The sequence below is a fragment of the Ostrinia nubilalis genome, chromosome 13 (genome assembly GCF_963855985.1).
Source record: "Ostrinia nubilalis chromosome 13, ilOstNubi1.1, whole genome shotgun sequence".
Lineage (NCBI taxonomy): Eukaryota > Metazoa > Arthropoda > Insecta > Lepidoptera > Crambidae > Ostrinia > Ostrinia nubilalis.
This window is the reverse complement of record NC_087100.1, coordinates 16,303,814-16,319,867: the sequence shown is the minus strand read 5'-3', so window position 1 is coordinate 16,319,867 and position 16,054 is coordinate 16,303,814. Positions and strand designations below refer to the sequence as shown.

The 16,054-nt window shown below is 35.7% G+C and overlaps 1 long non-coding RNA gene across 1 annotated transcript; it reads right to left on the bottom strand.

Annotated features, from left to right (window-relative positions):
• Positions 1 to 3,669: 3,669 nt before the first annotated feature.
• LOC135077242 (uncharacterized) lies at positions 3,670 to 5,382 on the bottom strand. Its single transcript, XR_010258435.1, has 3 exons — positions 5,337 to 5,382; positions 4,932 to 5,159; positions 3,670 to 4,172 (listed from the first exon to the last, which is right to left on the bottom strand). It is a non-coding gene; the product is annotated as an uncharacterized LOC135077242 (long non-coding RNA).
• Positions 5,383 to 16,054: the final 10,672 nt, after the last annotated feature.

The window sequence follows — 16,054 nt, the reverse complement described above, 5'->3', positions numbered from 1 at the left end:
AGTCTTTAATCAAGTGACCAGGACGTAAACAATTGGGACAAAGGTTGTTATCATTGACTAATTTATGTCGATCCTCAACAGACAAATTTAAAAACATACTACATATGTATAACGCGTGATTCCCACGACATAATACACAAACACGATTACGTTTAGCTGATTTATTGTTTTCCGATTTCGCAGCCACATAACTATAACTATGTGCTTGCACTGCTGGAGATTTCACATTTTGAGACTGTTTATTACTATTATTGAATTTATTAAAGTTGCTGTTATTAGAATTGTTATTATTATTATTCACGTTTATCATTTCTAATAAATCAGCTCGGTTCTTGAGAAAGGTCAGCAAATCGTCCAGTTTCAACTTACGGTTAGAACTATTTGTAATTAACGCGCCCTTGTGATTCTCCCACTCACGTTCAGTGGATGAATCGAGTTTACATACGATTAAATACATAATCAGAGTGTCCCATGACTTGGTGGGTTCTCCTAATGATTCTAGGGCACGTAAATTACGCAAAATAGTGTCAATTAGTTTTCTAATAAGTAAAGGTGATTCCCTATTCATATTTGGCAAAGAAAACAACGACTTTACATGGTTGTGTATCAAAAGACGATCGTTTTGGAATCTATTGACTAATAGTTCCCACGCATGAACATAATTTGCATCTGTTAATTCCAATGCGCCTATGACCTGAAGTGCACTACCGCTAAGCGATGACCGCAAATAATGGAACTTTTGAATCGCATCTAAATCGGTACGGCAATGAATCATAGTACAATAAGAATTTTTGAATTCTAGCCAGTTGTCATAAGAACCGTCAAAGGTGGGTAATTTAATATCAGGTAATTTAATTTGCATCGACTGACCTTTTTTGCATAAATTACCGCTATTCGTTACAATATCATCACTATTGTCTTCCAAAATCGATTTAGCAAGAGAAATACACCCGTAATACTGTTCCTCAAAACTTTCTCGATATTCAATAAGACTTACAAGATCATTTTCATCAGAGATTTCCTCTATTTTGCTTTGTAATGCATTAAATTCATCAAATACAGACTCCAATTGAGAAATTCTTAATTTTAATTCAATTAATTGAGGCTTTGTCAAATCGATATTTTGTAATTTTGAAATATATTTATCGAATGACGTTAATCGAGCTTTGAGTACTCCTCTTTGCCTTTTTGGGTCTGTAACGGATGTTTTTAAAGAAGTAGAACGTTCTTTGGAGGCTGACCGACTACCCTCCCTAGAAGATGTTTTAGGAATTCTAAGCTTAGAATTTGCAGAAACATATTCCTCATCGCTCATTATGGGAAGAAATTAGAAAGCAAGGAGTACGTACGGTTTTTTGCAGGATCACCTTATTCGCTTACGGCGCACAGTAGGCTGTGACGTTGCAGTTGTCACGAACACCACAAACGGCTGGAATTTTGAAAAATAACACTGTTTCAGCACTAATCGATTAGGATGGGACGTGAAAAGGAAGGATAACACCTGACCGTTGATCCGATTGATGTGTCTTGGCCTGGTTCCTCGTCTTTGGCTTCAGTTTCAGGATACGCGCCGGGCAACGACTTCCGTGCAATATCTTGAGTCCAAGGCTCCGTCCGGCTCGAAGGACCAATGTTTCGACGTTTAATTGAATGAATAACGCTGATTGAAGAAATGATTCGTATATTTCGATTACTTTTCAGATTAATTTACAACCGTTGTTCGTTCGTGTTTTCTTGCTGGTAATCGAGTGAAGTTGACGCGGGCCGCCCCCGCGCTCCCCTCCAGGCTCCTTGCTCGTATACAACTTCAGACGTATTATGTGCGCTGATGCGCCGATAGATGGCGTTAACAAGCTGCTTTATTAATGATTATTGGTTACTGATATTATATTTGAGGTCTCATGTTTTTTTATTTTGATACGCTTTATTAATGAAAACTACAGATTGTTACAGCGCGCGAATTCGAATCGGGGCGGGTGACTGTCCCGAATTTTTAACAAAATATGTATGCAAACACGTTTTGGGTCTAGCAATTCGGCTCAAACTAACAACACCGCCACTGGAAGCAAAACTGATACCTATTGGACAAAAAAGAAAACGAGGCCGGCCCGCTAAGTCCAAGCCAGCACTTATCATACAGTGACGATGAGTAGGTAGAGCTCCTCAATCCTCATAGGTACCAATGAGCCTTATTAATAAAATTACTTTTTTTTTGGGTCGACAGAAGCGACTTATTTTATTTTGTTTTTTTTTTTTGTTGATTCGATTTAAGAAAATACAAATTTATTTCATTTTTAATAATACATTGTTTCATTTGATTACCTACCCTTAAATTTTAATGATTTATTTTTTTCGCTACTAGAATAGTGTTCCGTCAAATATTTATTTCATAAGATCATTTTTTATTTAAATGTGGGCTCATAATACGCTGCTCATAATAGTATTTTTCAAAGTAGTTTTTGCATTCGAAACACTTCATTAAAGTTCAAAATACCACTCAGTATAAAAAAAGCATTTGCCAAATATTGAAAAAAATGCAGGACCTAACGTTGACACTCAATCAAATATTAGGTCGCTCAAATATTATGAAGCTTCTCATTTTGTATTTTAAGGAACTCAATTTTTTTTTGTAAGTTGCTATTCTTTTGATTTTTCGTCACTCGCACTCAGTCGCTCACTTAGTAATTCTTTAGCCCACATTAATTATTTTTGACACTTACAACATAAATTTACAGTCACTCGTTTAAATACTACCCTTTAGTAAACTAATTCCCACGGGAACTGGAATTCGTGGGAAAATCCCTTTGTATGAAAAATCTAAACCGCTTTTGTTAGACGCTTGAAATTTGACATGTAGGTATCTTAATAAACTTAAAGCTTAGTTACAACAGGATATTGCAAAATTCCCACGTGAACGGGAAAAAACATTTGAACGAAAAAATCTAAACCGCGTAAGATAGATGAAGAGGGTAAAACGGGATCCACGCGTACGAAGTCGCGGGCGGCCGCTAGTTGCTAATAAAACTATTTATTGTCAAGAATTATATGTATAATAATGCGAATTCCCGTTCCCGTGGGAATTAGTTTACTAAAGTACCTACGTGCGAAATTTAAAGCGTCTAACTTAAGCGGTTTAGATTTTTCATACAAAAGGATTTTCCCGCTAATTCCTGTTCCCGTGAGAATTCCTAAGTATACTATAACCTGCCCAGGAGTATGAAGAATAATTGTACCAAGTTTCGTTAAAATCCGTCGAGTAGTTTTTGTTTCTATAAGGAACATACAGACGGACAGACAGACAGACAAAAATTTTACTGATTGCATTTTTGGCATCAGTATCACCCCCTGATAGTTATTTTGAAAATTATATTTCATGTACAGAATTGACCTCTCTACAGATTTATTATAAGTAGGTATAGATATGTAGGAGAGACGTCTTAATTACACTTTAAATCGTAGATCGATAAAGAACCCCTTTGTCAAACCGTATGAATAGCAGCAAATAGAACTTTGCGTATTGGAAAAATAGGAATGCCTACGGAAAAGCCAAACATTTTTTAAAAAGAAGTTAATATATTTTACTTACATTTAAATCCAAAAATATCTTTATTCCGACCCAAGGGTAAGTAGGCAGTTATGTAGGTATAAATGAAAATACGTATGTAGGTACTTATTATTTATTAATGGTCATGTTCTACATTTTCTATTAAATATGGGCCCAATACATCAATGATGTCGCCATCACAACAAAGTACCATAAATGGTTTAACGAGATTCCGATATTTGTATAGGGAATAAGTTTTTTTTTTGGTATGCATAATTGCTACTTTTTTGCACATAAATGTATGTATGTACCATCCATGATGACAATAGCCTTTCTTTGTGGTAAATCGTTTCCTGGCTTCCCGAAAAGAGACTGGAACATAAAGGTTTCTTTGGGCTACTTCCTCTCTACTAATATGTTGTAACCCTAAATGTGCTGGTACGAAATGTTCCTCCATCATACTGCGTGCTTTCATTACATATTTTGTAAGAGTACTCCTTGAAATGCCAAGTAATGTAGCTATTCTGTCATCTGAATCACCGGTCCTCAGCTTCATTAAATAAGCACCAACTGTAGTAATTCGTGCTCTCTAATAGTATCTATGGCAAAGAAGATCTGAAGGACGAATCTGAAAATAAAATAAAACATCAGATTCACAGTTCAACGATAAGAAGAGCAATATTTATATAGGATTAACGACTTTTGTGTGTAACGGAATAGTAAGATGAGTGATGAAAGATAATTTATGATTTGAACGCTGAATGATGAGGAATGATTGGTCTATGGAGGAAACGAAAGGGATGAATGAGGAACGAGGATTGAGAGTGAGAATAGTGGTAGTTTAAAAGAGTAGTCTGTTGTTATGCAGGAAGTATAAATAAAACTTTACTGAGTTTATTTGGCTCAGGGAATTTTTAACTGGCTTTATAATAGTAAAAATTATGTTTAATATTATGTAAGTAATAATATTGCAATATTTTAATTATATAAGTCTATTTGTATTATACAGGGTGGAAACGATAAGTGATCTATAACACTTTTAATATTGTGTGGCTGGCATACATTTAGTATGGAGGCTGAAAACATTGAATTTTCGGATAGATCCAGTTAATTCTGTAACTATTTACTGATACCGTTAGAAAGAGCTCGTGAAGCACTTTCAGGATGAGTAACCAGTTTTTCGATATCTTGTGTAGTTTAGAAATAATCGAGTGAGATCACTTATCGTTTCCACCCTGTATAACCTGTATGGATGAGAGTAGTGGCAGATTGAAAGCAATGGAAGGAGTTGAAGGATGGGAAGGCTGATTCGGAAAAAACCTTTTTTATTATTATAATAAACCGGCATAATTATTTTTATGTATTATAAAACTGGCAGGGCTCTTACCTCTCTGGGTTGAATCCAATTTCGAACAATGTTTAATATATCTTGATTATTCTCTGTATCCAAACAAAGACTTCAAGTTCGCAATAATGAACAACCACATCCAACACAAACTTGTTGGTGACCTACCGGGGCACCGGTTGGCATATCTGGAGAGTCTTGTGAAGTAGGTGTGGTATCTCTTTGCAATAATGAGTGACAAGCCCCACAGATGTAGTCATTTGCAGTAACCTGTTTAAAAATAATAATAATTAGAAATAAGTTTAAAAAAATTATCAGTTTTTTAATGTCCCGCACTTAAATTATTTTATTTTAGTATTAATTTACAGAAACCAATAACTTTACAAGAATTAGACTGATTGTATAGCCAATAACATTTTATTAAATAAGGACTTTAGCGTGCATTACCTCTAATGGAGTTAGTCGTTCCACAATTATGTTCCTGATGTTAAGAGCCATTTTACATTTTCGTGCGAATTTCTAAGATTTTGGAAGCATGAATTACTATCTTAAGCAACACCCAGAGATTATTTAATAACTGCGAAAGATAGGTCAATCCTTGGTGTTGACCATTAATGAAACGGATTTACTAAAACTCTTTTGCTTAATTCACAGTGCCCCATCTCCCACAACCATTTTACGGAAAAATTGCCGCAGACTCATTTTCAAAGTCCTGTATCTATTATTTATGCTCATGTAATAAGCTTAAAAATATATAGTAATCATCGGACATATATTCTTGTAGTCCATTAATGAAATAGATTCTTGAATTTCATTACCATTATTGAGTAAAATCTAAAAATAATTTGGCAAATTTGAAGATTAACGTCACATTTTGATCGTGGTTTTTGGTTTAAAAACACAGCAATAACTGCAATAAAAGTATCCCAAAATAAAGAATATTCATTGTAGAATTGATTTCTACAGTTATTGTTTAAATATTAGTATCCACTTTGTCAAAATATTGATGTGAATATCAGTATAAATTACAATACGCAAGCCGACCAGTGGTGCCAGATTAGGCGAATTATCGCCATTTAGGCTACCTCTAGGGGTCAAATGGCGACCAAAAAATGCAAACGGCTACCGGTAGCCATTTAGGCTACCTAGAAAATAAGATCGGGCTATTTAGGCTAATTCAGGATTACCTTGGAAAAATAAATCCTAACCTAGTATTCCGTAATTCAGTTAGTTTTTTAAAATGACCCCTACCCCCTTTTACTACTCTAAAAAGTCCAAACTCCATACTAAATCCGTCAATTTTTTTCTAAGTGTCAGTTCCATACAAATTACGTTCGAAAACTCGGTTATTCGGCTAAGTCCTGCACCCTCTTTGCTACACCCTAACCGTACATAAATAATAATTATCAAAATCTGTTTACTTTACACATTACTGGTGGGCCAGCTGGTATTCTATACAATGCCTAGGAATTACATACACGCCTAGGTAAAGTATTTATTGAACAATAATATTTTAAACATTGCCTACGCGCCCCAGGCATTGATTTTACCCATTGACTAGGGATTGTATAGAATTCCTAAGTTATACAAATTGCCGCTAACACATACATTACGCACACATTTACACGCAATATAAATACACAATTAAGAAAACAACATGGCCGCAATATAGGAAATGTGTGTGTGTGTGTGTATGTGTGTGTGTGCGTGTGCGTGTGTGTGTGTGTGTGTTTTTGTCAGCTGATTGCCTATATTGCAGCCATGTTGATTTCTTAAATCTTGTATGTACTCGGCACAAGTCAGGTAGTTAGTGATGTCACATAAAAATGTTGCCAGAATAAGTAGGCTGACCAAACATTATTATCTATCTCTTTTTTGTTAAGTTAGAAAGTTAGAAAGAGTAAGTAGTTCTGGTAAGTTAGAAAGACATAAACAGTGTTTGTCATTATGTGTCGATTTGATATGTATTTTTGTATACTTACCTCAAAATGTTAGGCGAATTAGGCTACTTCAGGAAAAAAAAAATATTAGGCGATTTAGGCTACTCGGTAGGAAAAATTAGGCGAATTGAGTTATCTGATATCTGGCAACCCTGAAGCCGACATCGATTAGTATGGCGCGAGCGCCCGTCAAGGTAGGACCTGTGTCATTTTTCCCGCCGTGACGTTTACGTGCGTTCGTGTCGTGAAGCGGTGATTTGTACGGCGACCAAATGCATTTGATACTATGCCGAGAGGCTGTTTCGAGTCGGCCGGCCGAGCAGAAATTGAAATGATGAATTTTAATTTCTTTGACGGATCTGGGTGTAACTATGTATAATATGTAGGTACCATGTATTTAATTTAATAAATAAATTATAAAAAAGTATATATTCATTATGCTAGCACCCTTAACACAAGCATATTGGTTGCCTACTTTTGGACTAGATGGCGCTGTGAAATGCTGTTTATTTATTTATCCGCTTTGAGTTTTGTTTCGTGAAGAAGAAAAAGAAGCGTTTTGTTTCGAGAGGGAAGCTTTGTTGTTAAATCTATACTAATAAAAGAGGAAAGATTTAATTGTTTGTTTGTTTGTTTGGAGGCAATAGGCTCCGAAAAAAAATTCTTTCACGATTTAGAATCCTAATTTTTTTCTATGTATGTGTTATTTTGGAGATAACTTGGTTCCATAGAAATATAGAGAGATGCTAAGTAATGCGCTAAGTTCGAAACTCAGTGTCGTATTAGAAATTCACACACACAAAGAAATCAAATTATGTGCTCATTATCCACTGCGGTATCAGTATTCAACGTTCGAATAATCTTTAGTACTATGCAAGCAATATAAACTGTTTACATAATGACCTCGCTACTGTCATCATTGCTTTCACAAGCAATATGTTCCAATTTGTCCCTTGTCACATTTCCCTTTAGTTTCTGTGATCTGTGCTTGTTTCTAAGTTGATATCAATGAAATATTCCTTAGTACTTTTCATTTAAATTATTTTTTTTTATTTTGACACGTGTTTGAAAAATCAAGGTCAGATAACAATAAAATAACAAGTGAAAACGTAACATTGCATTGCAACTCGCAATTTCGCAATATTGATGAGGAGATTCCATTGGAAAGTCTGTATTCATTCCTAGGATTCCCCTAACACCATCAAATTCAAGAGAATTCAAGAGAGTGCAGTTTCCCATCTCATGCTTATGGACCACGGTTTAAAATAGTGTGGTTGCATAGAGCCTGCAACGGGCAACCGCGTGCGCAGTTGCTCATACTAATTTTCGATACAAAAGTAAGTGTTGGCGCCCTCACGAATTTTAGCGGAGTTCTACAGGGTGTTTGGTAAATAGGTATATGAGCCGACACTAGCCCATGTTAACATGGGCATATAAATGATATGGTGAAGTCAGAAATTTGATATCATCATTTTATTTTTTTAAATTTTCATACAAAATAAATTTTATAAATTCCGATTTGTATAAAAATTTAAATAGTTAAAATGAAGATATCAATTTTCTGACTTCACCATACCATTTATATGCCCATGTTAACATGGGCTAGTGTCGGCTCATATACCCATTTACCAAACACCCTGTATATGGTAGCGGGAGTAGACTTAATGGAAATCTATGCGTCTCCGACGACCAGTTGTATGTGGAATACTCCAGAGTATGCGCACACAATAGCCTGGTGATTTTAGCACCTGAAGGAAAAACAAAAAAACATTGTTTACAAAGAAATCTGCGGCAGGTGTAGTGTTTTAATTTGTTTTAGAAAGATCTCATAATTTTGTAAGTATTCAAATATTTAAACATAATAATTTGTAGATTTTATATCAAAAAATATAATCATTTAACAAAATTAATTTTCTTAGAATATTTTAATTCTATTAGAACCATTTTCCACTTCATCGCAGAAGAAGTCGCGGGCAAAAAGCTAGTATGAAATATGTAGTATTGCCCGCGGCTTCACCCGCTTGAAATTTAGTTTGTCACAGATCGTCATAAATTATAGCCTATTGTTATTCTGGTCGACGCCAGGGATGGATGAGCGTCGCTGTCGCTGGCGACAGGGTCTTCTGGTTCAGGGTTCATGGCGTAGGTCTCAGTCAAAATGAAATCCACTCGTAAAAATTAATAAACTCAGTGTATTCACGAAAATGATTACACACAGCACTAGAGTCGTATCGGAACTGAGTGAACCAAAGGTCTTGCGATAGGAACGTCCGACCCGAGTGATAGTTGAACACAGACTGCCTAGTACTGCTGTACTGTACTGTAAATTTTCATCAAAATCTGTTCAGTAGTTTTTGCGTGAAAGTGTAACAAACACCCAGACATCCACACAAACTTTCGTATTTATAATATTAGTAAGACTAGTAAGAAGTAAGATAGTAAGATGAATTAATTTAGTTATTTGTTTACTTATAATAATATTTATTTATTTATTTCTTAGCTCTGTCTGATAATGGATCTGGAGGAGATGCAATGGCCACCTCCGTAACAAAACAATAGAACCCTATGGAGTTTGGGCTTGTGTGATTCGCCTTGACGAATAGTTCGTATCCAGGGTCCGATGATGGAGCTGTAAGGGGGCAGATTTTTTTTCACTATGTGACTGTCTTTATTTTGTACTTAATATATATTTTACATATTATACCTATTCGTGTTTCATTATGAATCGAAATATAAAAGACTTAATAAACTCTATTAAAAATTTAAATTAATTTATCAAGTTTGAATACCTCATTCTACCTTAAAATTAATAACTTAAATCAAGTCTTAATACGGTCACGGCTCAAGATTTTTTGTCCATTTCAGCGTTCTTTTTACTCTTTTGACGTTGCGTTGATAGCTTTTACCTAAATTCGCGCGGCATATTTTTGTGAAATGGCTCTTAATATGATGTTGAGTGTTAGTTCTCAGGGACATGAGCTGATGTGAACGTGTTCTAGGCTCTAGTGTTCTACTGCAAAGCACACATTTTCTGCTAACATTTGAAGTAGATGCATATTTTGTGTTGTATCTTGGGCTTGGGTCCAACATGTTGTGCATATGTCATAGTCAAAGGTCGATATGCAGTCTCTTCGCGGAATGACTGGTCTATCCTAGGTTTGACCAAGGCTTTCGGGCCAACCCCGAAATAAATTCCAATTTCGGCCTTTGACTAAGTCAAACCTAGGAGTTCCTAACTGTTCAGTCAAACGTCGAAATGAAAATAATCTGTTTCGGGCATTGCCTAGTCAATCCTAGAACCGACTGATAGACTCGGTCAAAGGTAGACGCGGCGTTACAGAGGCCGGCAGCAATTATAGAAAACCTAATGTGAATATTTCAAGCGTTCACCTGTCCTGTTGACGTTATTAATATTGAGCAAAAAACGACAAAAAATGACGCTTGCTGTATAGGAGCCCCCCTTGAACGTTTACTTATTTTTAAAGTGTATATAAAACTAAATATTTTGGGAATGGTTCATGGTGTGGACAGACAAACAGCGAAGTCATAGTAATAGGTTCCCGTTTTTACCCTTAAATCTTCAAGGTACAGAACCCTAAAAATAATAATTTCAAGATCGGTCTAGAAACACTGACAAACAACCGCAGTAAATAAGCTTAGTTACTGGTACCTTTAGGTACCTAAAGATTAGCTGCGTGTGCGCGAGAAAACCGACCGTAAAGCCTATGCAATAACTTCGATGTCAGAATCAAGTATAGTTAGTTAAATGTCTTAATTGAGGTTTGACTAGTCAAACCCCGATTTCATTAAATTGAGTTTCGACGTTTGACTGACCAAATTAGTTTCTCCTAGGTTTGACTAACATTATTCAGTCAAAGGCCGAAATGTTTGGGCTTTGACTAAGACTTCAAGTCAAACCTGAGGATTGACTAGTCAAACCTAGGAGCGCCTGAGCTTCGAGGTTTGACTATAACAAATATAAGATCATGAGCTGTAACCTGTAAAAATAAATAGATTCATTGCATGCCATGCCACACATACTCCTGTGCGTTGAATAAATTGAGCCGCAAACCATAAAAAAAATGATAATTCAATATTATGTGCTGTTAGTAGAATTTTGGGTCAGAGGGTAGGGTTAAACAGCTTTAGTAAATAAGCATTGTTGTTATAATAATTAATTAAGATGTGTTACAAACTTAGTTACAAAAAATAATAATCTAGTAGTCTTAGTTCCAAAAAACAAAACAAAACAAGCTTTCATTGAGAGCAGGGAGATAGTGTCAAAGTAAATAATTCCTTAGATTTACACCAAAACCAGCTGGATTGTCAACATAATTGTTGTTTCGCTCATGCCTCCATTGCGCTGTACCATCGACTAGTTTCTTACAATCGAATCGGGCCTGGCTGTCCACACTGTCCAGGGTTGAACCACAGATAATAGCGGAACATTCATTTCAAGACAACCCGCCATGAGAATGGCAATTCAGAAGTTTGGCAAGGCTAGTACTTATTCATAAGATTGCAGAGCAAAATGTAGGTACTTACCGACCGAGGTGCTGCCCATTGTTGTGTATAATTAAGTTGCTCATTTTCTAACACCATAGAACCACCAGCCGAGCCTTGGCCGAGCCACACAAAAACAGTAAATCCCAGGCTGAGTATGTCGTTATTGCAATCAATCAGAGTCCGTTTGAATAGCCAAGTTTGTAGTTAATAAAGTTCCGAAAATAAAAGCTAAAACACAAACGAATCACAAAGAAGGATCAAGCAAGACAGCAACACAGCAAGAGTGAGTGAGAGAGAAAAGGTGATGCGAGTGAATGACAATTTGACTAACAAATAGGGATGTCCATTTAGAATAGACATAAACGATTAAATTGATCGTTTTTGAAAAATTTTATTTTTAAACATTGTGTTGCTATAAATATTTATTTTATTTATTTAATAGGACAACCAACAAGACATACACTGGAAGACAATCAATATTTACAACGTATTTAACTTAATCTAAGTGCTGCCTTAATTATAGGTTGCCACGGCATGCAATAGTGGACTTATACATAAACAGTGTCTACACTTAAAGAAAAGAGTAAATATGTAAATGTAGGTAAATAAATGTGATTAAATATACATAAAATGCAATAATCCACTGAAGCGCTGCGGGCGCGGCGGATCTGCGCCCGTCTAAAGGTCTAATGATTAGACTCTAGTCTAATCGATCATACCATTATTTACTTAAATCGAATTAAAAAAGCGCATCTCTGTCTCTGCTCTGTCAATATGTCGGTGACTTTGATTTCGTTTAAATACTTTTAAAATATTTTTTCGAACTGCAACTTGTCCGATAGGTTTGGACACTTGCAAGTAAATAAATAAAATATACATAAAATTATGGTACATACTAAGTCTTTGAAAATCTTAGGGCGATTTTTATCAATGTCCTTTGTCTGCTCGATTGCATTGATGGTAAGGAGCAATGGTATTATCTATAATATCATTGGTAAGGAGGGACTGTTCTAAATACATAGGTATTATGATAGTTGAGATGGTTGAGAATATTTCCGGGTCGATCGCTTCCACCTTCGGCCTAGATAGTACCTACCTACCTACTTATACGCCAAACTATCTTATGATTGTTATGCATTGTTAAGTAGGGTTATAATACCTAATTATGATTGTTATGCATTGTAAGTAGGGTTATAAATAATTATAATTTACATAAGCAGCAGGTCGGTTATTTTTATTTAGGCAAATGTAATATTTTAAAAGACAATACGTACGATCAGATATTAAGATCAAAGATAAAGATTTCTGCTGTGAAAAAAAATATAAAACAGCTAACTTCTATATCAAGTTCCAACGTCGCTATACGTACCTACCTACTTAATGCTACTGGATTATACGTTCATAGCTCAGAAGTTTAGTCCTTTTTCAGCAGTGTTTAGTAAGAATATTATTACAAATGGGCTTTTAGGGATTTTGTTCACATGGAATAAGCGACAAAGTTCTTAGTTACTTATCCAATAGGTAGTAGTAACATATATGTAGAAAACAGGAACTTAGATGCCAACGAAAGAAAATAGGCTATCAAATGTTGTTTTGGGGACTTACCTTTATAAAAATATCACATTTAAAAATTCATACCATTTGTTGTTATTTAAAAAACAATGTCAATTTTGACGATTAACTGAAAGTCTATTATCTATGAATATAGTAGCGATATATGGTATCCAGCGGCAATGGCAGTGCAAAATTTTGACATTGACTGTAGTTATCATACTTCGAGTTTGTCCATGGAGACGGCAAAAGTCCTTTAGTTGGCCATAAAGTAAACTTAACGGAAAATGTTACTTAATTGATACCGAGGCGCAACCTGGAAGCATTGCTAAGTGTGCTCCTCGTTACTGGTTCATCGTTCGTCATCGTCATTGTTCGTAAAAACCGGGTCGCGGCAGGCAAATAATAAAATTAGTCTTATGTCTTCTCCCTTATTAACTTCGATGGATAAATAGCTAAACCTCCTTGCGCGTAACTGACGTTTGTTGGAAAACCGATTTTTTCAGGCCATCGGATATTAATTTCAAAAGTCATTGACCAATCCCAGTTCATATAATAACTATTATGACGTTTTCTATTGGCCAAAAGATTTAACTCTCTAAAAATCCGCGTGCAACCATATCCTGCTTAAATATTGTGCACTTTATTCAGCACAGATTAAACAAGCTAAATGACAAATAGAATAGATTGAAATGACAGATTGCACTTGAATTACCCTACTGGGTAGTCGGGATGCAAATTATGATGAAGATCTGAAATAGCCCACTGGCAATGGATAAATCTTAAACACGTAACACAAAGCTATCGCAGAGTATGTAAGCAAAATAAACAAGCACTTCAGTATCCGCTCGCATCTGTTTGTAAAAAGTCGTAGCGCACACTCTCCAAAGTTATTCTCTTTGAGTTTATTTACGAATGCAAAGTCTCCGGTTGACTCGGTGCTTTACGAGGACTTTGACTGAGGGTCGGACTGCAGCATTACCAGTTTAAACTAGCCGCAGATCTGTATTTTTAAAAGAGGCTTTAAATTTAAGGTTTACTTAGTCAATGTGGGTCTTTAATTACAAATGTTTGATTCACATTATTCAACGTTGTTGCCTGATTTTTAATGAGTGCCACAGAATCTACCGCAACTGCCAAATACAATGTTTTCAACACTGGAAATTTACGGAAAGTCTGTTAGGCCAGCGCTTGGATTTTCCACAAACAGTTTCAAAAACAATTTGACAGTTAAAAGTACTAAGAAACATTACGAGTATATTAAGAAGAGCTATTGTTTTTGAGTGAAAATCTATTTTATAAAACATCATACAGTAATGTTTGTTGTTTATGGTAAATGCATGGTAAATTAATTACAAACGTCAAAAATCTGTCAAACTCCATAGAAAAAAACGCCGGTTATCGTTATAGTTACAGTTAAAGTTAAGTAGTATACACTCAACATCATCTTCTTTACATGGGTTATGACAACTCGTTTAGGTATAGTAATAGTAGTACATAGTGTAGCAGAAGTACGCGCAGATATATTATGACTTTAGAAACACACCTTAACTTGCAAATTAGTTCACTCAGTAGGAGCTTTGCAAAACTTGCCTCATGTAGGAAGCTCCCGATACTCCAAATGTACTTGAAGTTAGGGCACCTTGTTGAAGCCAATTATTAGCGTAATGTACGAGCTCTAGCAATATCTAATTTCCTCTTAAGTAGGTCAATAACTCAGTGGGCCAGTGGTGACGGTGTCTTTGCCTGAAACAAAATAAGGTGGCATGTACATATGTACAATGTTACGTAATTTGATGCTCTAGCAATATTTATACTCATGTTTTGATAGGATGTCCAGATCTCATTTCAAATTCCATCACAGATTCAAGCCTTTATTCAAATTTGAATTTATTCGCGAGTGTAGATTTATAGTTGAATGTCATTTCATTTCGCAATTCCTACCATTCAGGGAAGAGATGTGTTCTCTTCTGCAATCATTTTTGTCACTATTCGTATTTCTTTTCGAACGATTTTTTGTTCTTTATCTAATGCACACTATCATATTTGTGGTCTTTTAGTAACCAGCTTATCCCAATGGTTTCTTTTGTTCCATGTAACCATAAAAGGTTCATTCTTCTAGTCTGTGTTACCCCAGGAGGGCGTTAAGGGTTAAGGGGCAGCCCGTGCGGTCAGCGCCGTCGGAGGCAGGCCTTATTGCGGTTTATGTTGTTTGATCAACAACTATTGCAAGATAAAATCTTCTTTTTCATTAATATTAAACCATGGAGGACCAAACAGTTGGAAAAACCCTCATAGTAATTACATAAATTGTAATTATTACAATAGTTACATTTTTCAGCGACTAATTGTCACGGTTACTTTGCAAGGTAACAAAGTGAATCACGATCAAAATAACAAGCTGTAAATACACGTACATAATTGGCTCGAGGTACTTTTACCTGCCAATTTGTATTAATTATCATTAATTACTGTGTTTTGTGGTTTAACTAATTACGTTCCTAACTGGGAGATACTCGACTGAAGGATGCTGATACAAGAAAAAATTGGAAATGCAAATCATGCGACCAGAAACTGAAAGGACATCGGCCAGTAAACAGTTTTATTGCGTCCAACATAACCACAAGGAAACAAGCCTCCAAAGTTCCTGCCTTGCAGTGTACACCACCAACAACCACCACCCCTCAGAGTAATGAGTCAGTCGCAATTGCTACCTCACAATGTACGCCATCTATAATCACCACCCCTCGAATTGATGACCCATCTAACGAGGATGACACGATTAGCGAAGCTTTGACCTGTAATTCTCAATCCTTGGGCTTGAACCTTTCTGATGCGGACACAATATGTGACCATGACATATCATTAGAGAAATTATCACGAAGTTTGGAAGTTGGTAGTTCGACTTTAGAGACCCAGGACTTAAAGGAACAGATAGAAAAGCTCACTTCAAATTTAATGAGCACACAGAACGAACTAGAAAATACAATTTGTGAAAATAACTGTCTAAAACAAACAATAAACAAACTTACACATGAAATTTTCCTACTGAAAAATGTATGCCACAGCCCATGTACTCCAGCCTCCAGCAACAGAATGTCCAAAAGTCACCATGTGAACATCCAGGAACGGGGAAATAGTACACCAAAATCCACTTGTCATGCGAAG